Source organism: Scyliorhinus canicula, unplaced genomic scaffold, assembly GCF_902713615.1.
Source record: "Scyliorhinus canicula unplaced genomic scaffold, sScyCan1.1, whole genome shotgun sequence".
Taxonomy (NCBI): Eukaryota; Metazoa; Chordata; class Chondrichthyes; order Carcharhiniformes; family Scyliorhinidae; genus Scyliorhinus; species Scyliorhinus canicula.
In genome coordinates, this window is record NW_024055768.1 from 9,177 (window position 1) to 18,480 (window position 9,304).

The window sequence follows — 9,304 nt, forward strand, 5'->3', positions numbered from 1 at the left end:
TCCTCGCCAACTTTAATTAAATGTATTCCTGGAGGTTTGATCACATGACCTGCCCCCATCCTCCAGCCATTAATCGGTCAACACATCTATCCTTGTGACACACCGCCTTCCTCGGCCAAATGGGAAAAGGACTCATTACCTTACAGGACAGTGATTGACCGTCAGCCAAACAACCTTTATCCCATTTCAATAATTTTATCTCCGCTGAAGAGAAATAATCAAAGAAAATTTCAAAAAATTCTTCTTTACTGTCCTAATGATTTCCCAGACACACAGGCATGAATCTCACCAAGGCAGAAAGTAACATTTGAATTCATTAAAAGTTTACTGATGACCATGAAACCATCGTCAATTGTTGCAAAGCCCCATTTGGTTCACTCCTGTCCTTCAGTGAAGGAAACGTTCTATCCTTACCTGGTCTGGCCTACATGTGACTCCAGATCCACAGTCAGCTTGTTGACTCTTGAAATGCTCTCTGAGATACACTCAGTTCAGGGGCAATAAGGGCTGGGCAGTGAATGCTGGCCCAGCCAGCGACACCCACATTCCGTGAATGAATAGAAAAGAAAATCTGCCATCCTTACCTGGTCTGGCCGACACGATTCCAAACCACAGCAATGTGGTTGACATTTTAAATGCCCTTGAGGTGGCTGAGAAAGCCACTCAGTCCTAGGGAAATTAAGGATGGGCAATAAATAGTTGGCCCAGCCAGTGACTCCCACAAATGATTAAAATAAAATCCTGGAGACTCCAGTCAGTAAATCCGGCAGAGTTAGCATCCGATCCAGGCTCGCAGCGCATGCGCCTGTGACACCTTGTCCTCTGTAAAGATGGCAGCCGGTAACCCGGGCCTGTCACCGCTCAGCTCTCACTCTGTTCGGTGCTGTTTAAGACGGGACCGTTAACATTTTCCTCGGGAGTTGAAGCCTCCACAGGGTATTTATGAAGCCTCCCGGCTCACTCCGCAGCTTCTATTGCTCCCCGGCCACCCACCGGCTCCAATCCTGAAAGTCGCCTCCATTGTTTCTTTACCGCTCCTTTGCACCATCAGCGACAAACTGAACCGCGCATGCGTGGTCAGCTAGCCCGGAAAGGGCACAATGCCCAGGGAGTGATTGGCGGGCGGCTCTCGCCCCATAGGAATAGAGGGGGTGGGTCTGGAGGACCAGATGGGCCCAGCGCTGGTCCTCCAACCAATTGGGACTGAATGAGGGGCATGGCTGGAACTGTGAGTTGAAGCATGTGCAGTGCGGGGTGGATGGTAATGGGGGGGGGGGGGGGGGGGGGGGGGGAAATGGCGGGGCGGAGGGTCCATCGGGTGAACGGAGAGGCTCCGGAAACCCCGGGAATAAACTGAGTGGATCCCCCCTCGCCCCGTTTACACCGAGGGGGGCCGCAGCTCCCAGATCAATGAAGAGCCGCTTTGTATCAGGTTGGCCATTGGTTCCTGAGGTTGTTCCCTGGTCTCCAGCATCGCTTCTTTATCAGTGAATCATTGAATGGTCACAGTACCGACTGAAGGGGTAGCACAGTGGCGTGATGTGATGATTCTGATGTGATGTTGAGTTTCACTTCCACAATGTCCAACCTCCTGTGAAATTGACTGAAAACATAAAAGAGCGAGTGTGAGAGTGAAATTGAGCTGAATGAATCTGGTCATTTGTGGGGCCGACACTAGGAAAAAGTGACCATGTAAACTGCGGGATTGTCATAAAAACCCAACTGGTTCAGTAATGTGAAAAATGAAAATCGCTTATTGTCACAAGTCGGCTTCAATGAAGTTACTGTGAAAAGCCCCTAGTCGCCACATTCCGGCGCCTGTCCGGGGAGGCTGGTACGGGAATTGAACCGTGCTGCTGGCCTGCTTGGTCTGCTTTAAAAGCCAGCGATTTAACCAAGTGAGCTAAACCAGCCCCTAATGTCCTTCAGAGAAGGGAATCTGCCAACTGGTCTGGGCCTTCACAAGACTCAGACGCCGATAGGAGGGAGAGGAGAAGAGTCAATGAGAGAGAGGAGAGGTGGGAGAGGTAGGCAATGAAGGAAAAGATTTTTATACATGCACAACTTGACCAGAAATTTGACAAATCTCTCAAACCTTCAGCCTCCATCACCATAAAGGACAAGGGCAGCATGTGTATGAAAACACATTCACCTACCAATTCCTCTCCCAGTCACACACAGTATGACATTCTGGACTGGATGAGCAAACATTACTGCATTTAAACATTGCAAAAAATTATCCCATTGTCTTTGCTTCTCTGCTACAAACTCCATTCCTCAGCACTTACTTGGTAATGGGATTTTCTAAAATTTTGTTTTTAATATTTTGGCTTTTGTTTATTTTTAATTAACTTTTTTTTTAGATTACCAATTCTTTTTATCCCAATTGAGGGGTAATTTTATGCGGTGGCCAATTCACCTACCCTGCACATCTTTTTGGATTGTGGAGTGAGTCCCACACAGACCACAGGGACGAATGTGCAAACTCCATACAGACAGTGACACGGAGCTGGGATCAAACCCGGGTCCTCGGCTAACCACTGAACCACCGTGTCTGCCCCCAGTGATTTCTTCGAAAGCTTCTTTTACAGGATATTACAAGGGGAGTCATTTACCGATGGAAACTTCAATCAAACTTCACTTCAAGACTTTAACAGAGTCACTCCATATCATCAGGACCTGAAATCATTGGTCCGGTGAATGTGGTAAAATAATACGTGTGTCTGTTCTGTCCGTGGGAAAACCCGGCACATCTTTGGGTTTGTGGGAGATGAGACAGACACGGGGAAGATTTCACACCACAGTGACTCCGGGGGCCGGGCATCAACCCAAGGCCTTAGCCCCATAGGCCAGCAGGTGCTAGCCCCTGCACCGCCGTGCCGCCCTGAGGATTGTGTGTTATCACCTGACATGCGTCTCTGTGTGACTCAACAGAGCCGCACATTGGGGTCAGATATCCATTGAGTTTGGGATCCAGAGAGCAGAATTTGCTTGTTTCTTTACTTCTCTGTTGCTACTCTGATCATAGATATCTGGGTCTGTGCAAACCGGGGTAATGGGAGGTCAAGTACCCAGGACAACGGGTAATGCAGATTACTGGCCAGGTTGTCTCTATTCTGAGCAATATGGAACAAGCTTCTCCCAGTCATTGAAAATGTTGCCCCCAACAAACATGGCGGCCGCACATGCGCTCTGCTGCTCATTGTCCTGAATAAAGATGGCGGTCGTTATCACGAACCGATCACCGGACCCTCGCGGCCCCGCTCCGTGAGACGGGGGAACTAGGAAGTGATTTTTCCGGGTATGGGCTTGGACAACGTGTTTAGAAAACTTTTCCACCCACGAGGCAGATCCATCGCTCCCGTGTTCAACAATATTCCTCTTACCCTTTGTGGATCCGAAATAAAGGCACCTCTCCACCGCCATTACCCGCACTGCGCATGCTTCAGTCGAAGTCCCACCCACCCTCACTCACTCCGATTGGTTGGAGTGTCGGTCCCGGTCGGTCCTCCAGTCCCGCCCCCTCTTTCTATTGGTCCGGAGCTGCCGTCAATCACTCTCGACATTGTGATGTGGTGCATGCGCAGTCCAGGGACAGACGCTTGTTTGTCTCATCTTCAGGCGGGAAGGAGGCGGATAAGTGGAAGCAGCGTTAGGGGCAGTGGGAGGGAGGGGAGGCTTCACACACACCCAGTGGGGGCCTCAACACCCCCAATAACAAACTAGCGGCTTCGCTTTGAGGTGTGCAGCGCTGTCTGTCCCCTGACCATGTGCTGCTGATTTACTAGCTTTATCCCCACAGTATCTTTCACAGTCAGCAAATGTTTTCCCTTTGCTAATATCCATTTCTATTCCACTTCTGAGCTTCTATTGACCATCACATTTTGCATTGCTTTTATTCCCTGTAATTCATCTGTACATCCTAAAATGTTAACTCTTTCTCCACAGTTACTGCTTGGCCTGTGGAATATTTTCAGAATGTTCTCAGTTTATTTCAGATTTCCAGAAGCTGCAGTATTTTATTTTTATTGAAGTCAGGACGGTGGTGACTTTGAGCAGTTTTTGCCACAGTTCCCACAGCACAGTGTGGATGCACTGGTGTGTCTGCAGATGGAATGAAGTAGTGAATGGAGATCTGTAACTCATGGCGTTCCACAGTGATCAGTACTGGGACCTCTGCTGTTTGTAATATATATAAATGATTTGGAAGAAAATGTAGCAGGTCTGATTAGCAAGTTTGCGGATGATACGAAGATTGCAGGATTGCAGATAGTGATGAAAATTATCATAGAATACAACAGGATATAGGTAGGCAGCAAAATTGGCTGGAGAAATGGCAGTGGAATTTAAACCGGACAAATTTGAGGTGTGATACATTGTAGATCCAATTCAGGTGGAAGCTGTAAAAATAATGGCAGAACCATCAGGAGCAGAGACACCGAGAGATCTGGGTGTGCAGGCCCACGATCCTTAAAATGGCAGCACAGATGGAAATGGTGGTGAAGAAAGCAGACAGCAAGCTTGCTTCATAGGATGGGGTATTGAGTATAAAAACTCAAAAGATTATGTTCCAGTTACATAGAACATTGGTTAGGCCACTTTGGAATGCTGTGTTCCAATTCTGGTCACCGCACTTCCAGAGGACGTGGGGCTTTGGAGAGAGTTCAGAAAAGGTTTACCAGGATGTTGCCTGGTATGGGAGGGTACTAGCTATGAGGGGAGATTGAATAACGGGATTGTTCTCCTTGGAGAGACAGAGGCTGAGGGGCGACCTGATAAACGTTAATAAAATTATTAGGGTATGGATATTGGATAAACAGTTGGACACCTTTTCCCAGGCGGAATTGAAAGTACAATGGGCACAAGTCAAGGTGAGGGGGATGGATTCAGTGGAGATGCTGCGGGAGAAGTTTTTTTACCACAAAGGGAGGTGGTGCCAAGTGAATGATGGTTCAGGCAGATACATTAGCGACTTTTAAGACATCTGGATAGACACATGAACAGATGGGGTATAGAAGAATACAGGTGGTTGGTCCTAGATAGGACATGTGATTGGCACGGCTTGGAGGGCCGAAGGGCCTGTTCCTGTGCTGTATTGTTCTTTGTTCTTTCCCCACTCGGAGCAGATGGATAGTTTCTCTCAGTGTGACTGTGCTGATGTGCTGTGAGATCAGATGATCACCTGAATCCAGTCCCACAGTCCAAGCATCTGAACGGTCTCTCATCAGTGTGAACACTTGGATGGTGCATCAGGTCTTGGGAACTTTTATAGAACTTCCTACAGTCTGACCATTGGAAAGATCTCTCGTCAGTGTGAACCTGTTGGTGTCTTGTTAGATTGAATGTGTGAGAAAATCCTTCCCACACTTGGAGCAGGTGAATATCTTTCTCCAGTGTGAACTTGTTGGTGTGTCAGCAGGTGGGATAAACAAGTAAACCCCTTCTCACACTCGGAGCAAGTGAACAGCCTCTCCCCAGTGTGCACTTGCTGGTGTTTAATAAGGTCAGATGATTGCCTGAATTAGTTGCACATGGCAAGCACCTGAACGGTGTCTCGTCAGTGTGAACATGTCGATGGGACATCAGTCCTGAGAACTTTTAAAGCGCTTTCCACAATCTGCGCCTTTAAAACATCTCACATCAGTGTGAACCCACTGGTGTGTCAGCAGGTTGGATGGGTGAGCAAATCCCCTCCCACACTTGGAGCAGCTGAACGGTCCGGGTGTGACCTCGCTGGTGTGTCAGCAATGGGATAAGGTAGTGAATCCCTTCCACACTTAAAGCAGGTGAAGTGTCCAACGTGACTGCCCTGATGAACTTCCAGCTCTGACAGGTAACTGAATCCTTCCACACAACCCCCAAATATCTGGAGATTCTCCCTGTTGTGACAGTATTTATGTTTCGACAGGTCAGATAGTCGGCTGACTTCTCTTCCACACACATAACACAGAAATAGTTTCTGCTCACTGTGAACAGTCTTTTCCTTCCATGTCCAAAATACAATGATATATTAGGCGACTCTGTCATATCCTGATGTGATGTTGGTTTGGGTTTCAAGACTGGAGAGTTTCCTCTCTAATAACCTGTGAATTGTTTTAAAACAGAAAAATGTGAGTGAGAGAGACCCACAAAAAACACAAAGCAGGTTGTGAAAGTGAGCTGAATGAATCTGGTCACTTGTGGGCCGCTCTGGGGAAAAACTGACCATGAAAACTGCTGGCATTGTCACAAAAAACCCTACTGGTTACCCCATGACCCGAAAGACATGCTGCTAGGTACTTTGGACATTCTAATCCTCCCTCTGTGTACCCGAACAGATGCTGGAATGAGGTGACATGGGGCTTTTCACAGTAACTTCCAATGCAGTGTTAATGTAAGCCTACTTATGACAATAACCTTCAGGAAAAAAGGAACCTGCAAACTGGTCTGGGCCAACACAAGCTCTGGACACTGTGGGAGCAGAGAGAAAGGGAGTGGCAGGGATAAAAGAGAGGGATTTCATATATCGAAAACTCAACCAGAATGTTAATGCCGAAACACTCAATCTCCACACCTAGAAACACCCGGGTAGCAGCTGGATGTGAACAGCACACATACAACTGCTCAAAGTCACACACCGTCCTGAACTTCAATAGAAATAATATACTGCAGCTGCTGGAAATCTGCAATAAAACGAGAATATTCTGGAAATATTTCCACAGGCCAAGCAGTAAATGTGGAGAAGAGTTAATGTTTCAGGATGGACGGATGAATTACAGGGAATAAAAGCGATGCAAAATATGATGGTCAATATAAACTCAGAAGTGGAAGAGAATGGATACTGGCACAGGGAAAACAATTGCTGACTGTGAAAGATACTGAATAATTGGACAGGCAGCACATGGTCAGGGGTCGGACAGTGAGTGGACACCTCATTTAGACACAGTTGGGAAAAGTAACAGTAAAAATACTGAACACAGCTAAATTAACACTCATTATTCGATATATTGGAAGTGAGACAATGACAGAGAGCTGATCAGGGAGGGAAGAGGTGAATCTGTGCAATTGATGAACATGGATTCAGATACACAGTAAATATCACACCCCCAGAGCTATGAAAATTCTCACAGAGAACAGGGCACAGCACTAAACCTTCTAGATTGTAGAGGAATGGACAAAAATACTCCCCATTAGAACAATTTCACTGTTTTCAATTTTAAACTCTTGCTGGAGCCTGCAGCCGGAAAGATATCAGAAGCTCTGGAGTCAGAGAAAAATCTCCCAGTTGAGGAAGTACCTGGGGCACGGGGGTGATGTCACTGCGCAGCTATTGGTGCGTGATGACATCATGGACAGGAAGACAACATCTGGATCTGTGCAAACCAGTGATAACCACACAGTATGCAGGATGGGAGTGTTCTTGAGAGGGTGCAAAGGCGATTTCCCAGAATTATTCCACGAATGAGGGATTATCCGCTTATCCGCCTCCTTCCCGTCTGAGGATGAGACAAACAAGCGTCTGTCTCTGGGCATGAGACGCACTGCGCATGCTCCACATCACAATGCCGGGGAGTGATTGACAGCAGCTCTAGACCAACAGGATGAAGGGGTGGGGCTGGATGACCCAGCGAGTGAGGTTGGTCCTCCAACCAATCAGAGTGAACGAGGGCGGGTGGGACTGAAGCATGCGCAGTGCAGGCAATGAAAAATGAAATGAAAATGATTTTTCACGGTAGCATGGTGGTTAGCATAAATGCTTCACAGCTCCAGGGTCCCAGGTTCAATTCCCGGCTGGGACACTGTCTGTGCGGAGTCTGCACATCCTCCCCGTGTGTGCGTGGGTTTCCTCCGGGTGCTCCAGTTTCCTCCCACAGTCCAAAGATGTGCGGGTTAGGTGGATTGGCCATGCTAAATTGCCCGTAGTGTCCTAAAAAGTAAGGTTAAGGGGGGGGGTTGTTGGGTTATGGGTATAGGGTGGATACGTGGGTTTGAGTAGGGTGATCATGGCTCGGCACAACATCGAGGGCCGAAGGGCCTGTTCTGTGCTGTACTGTTCTAAAATCGCTTATTGTCACGAGTAGGCTTCAATGAAGTTACTGTGAAAAGCCCCTAGTCACCACATTCCATCGCCTGTCTGGGGAGGCTGGTACGGGAATTGAACCGTGCTGCTGGCCTGATTTAAAAGCCAGCGATTTAGCCCAGTGAGCTAAACCAGCCCCATGCGATGTAGAGAAGCTTTTGTCTCAGATCCACAAAGGGTAAGAGGAATATTGTGGAACACGGGAGCGATGGATCAGTCTGGTGGGTGGAGAGGTTTCCTAAACATGTTGTGCAAACCCATACGCGAAAAAAAATCACTTCCTCGTTCGCCCGTTTCAAGGAGCGGTGTCGAGAGGGTCCAGTGATCGGTTTGGAATAACGACCACCATCTTTATTCGGGACAATGAGCAGCAGAGCGCATGTACGACACCATGTTTGTTGGGGGCAACATTTTCAATGACTGGGAGAAGCTTATTCCACATTGGTCAGAATGGAGACGGCCTGGCCAGCAAATTGCATTACCCTTTGTCCTGGGACTTGACCTCCCATTACCCCGGTTTGCACAGACCCAATATGACATAGAACAGTACAGCAAGAACAGGCCCTTCCAGCCCTCGATATTGTGCTGAGCAATAATCACCCTACTCAAAACCACGTATCCACCCTATACCCGTAACCCAACAACCCCCCCCCCCATCATTAACCTTACTTTTTAGGACCTACGGGCAATTTAGCATGGCCAATCCACCTAACCCGCACATCTTTGGACTGTGGAGGAAACCGGAGCACCCGGAGAACCCCACGCACACACGGGAGGGACGTGCAGACTCCGCACAGACAGTGACCCAGCCGGGAACTGAACCTGGGACCTGGAGCTGTGAAGCATTATGCTACCACCATGCTACCGTGCTGCCTCGTAGATCTCTATGATCAGATAAGCACAGAGAAGTAAAGAAACAGAAGCAAACCTGCTCTCTGGATCCCACCAACTCAAAGGATGCCTGACCCCATGTGGGGCTCTGTTCAGTCACACAAAGGCCCATGCGGGAACCCTAGGAGCGGCAAGGCGGTGTAGTGCTTAGCACTGCTGCCTATGGTGCTGAGGACCTGGGTTCGATGACGGCCCCAGGTCACTGTCTGTGGACTCTGCATGTTCTCCCGTGTGTGCATGGGTTTCCTCCAGGTGCTCCGGTTTCCTCCCACAGTTTAACAATAGGCAGGTTAGGTGGATTGGCTATGCTAAATTGCCCTTAATGTCCAGAAAGGTTAAGTTGGGTTAGGGGAT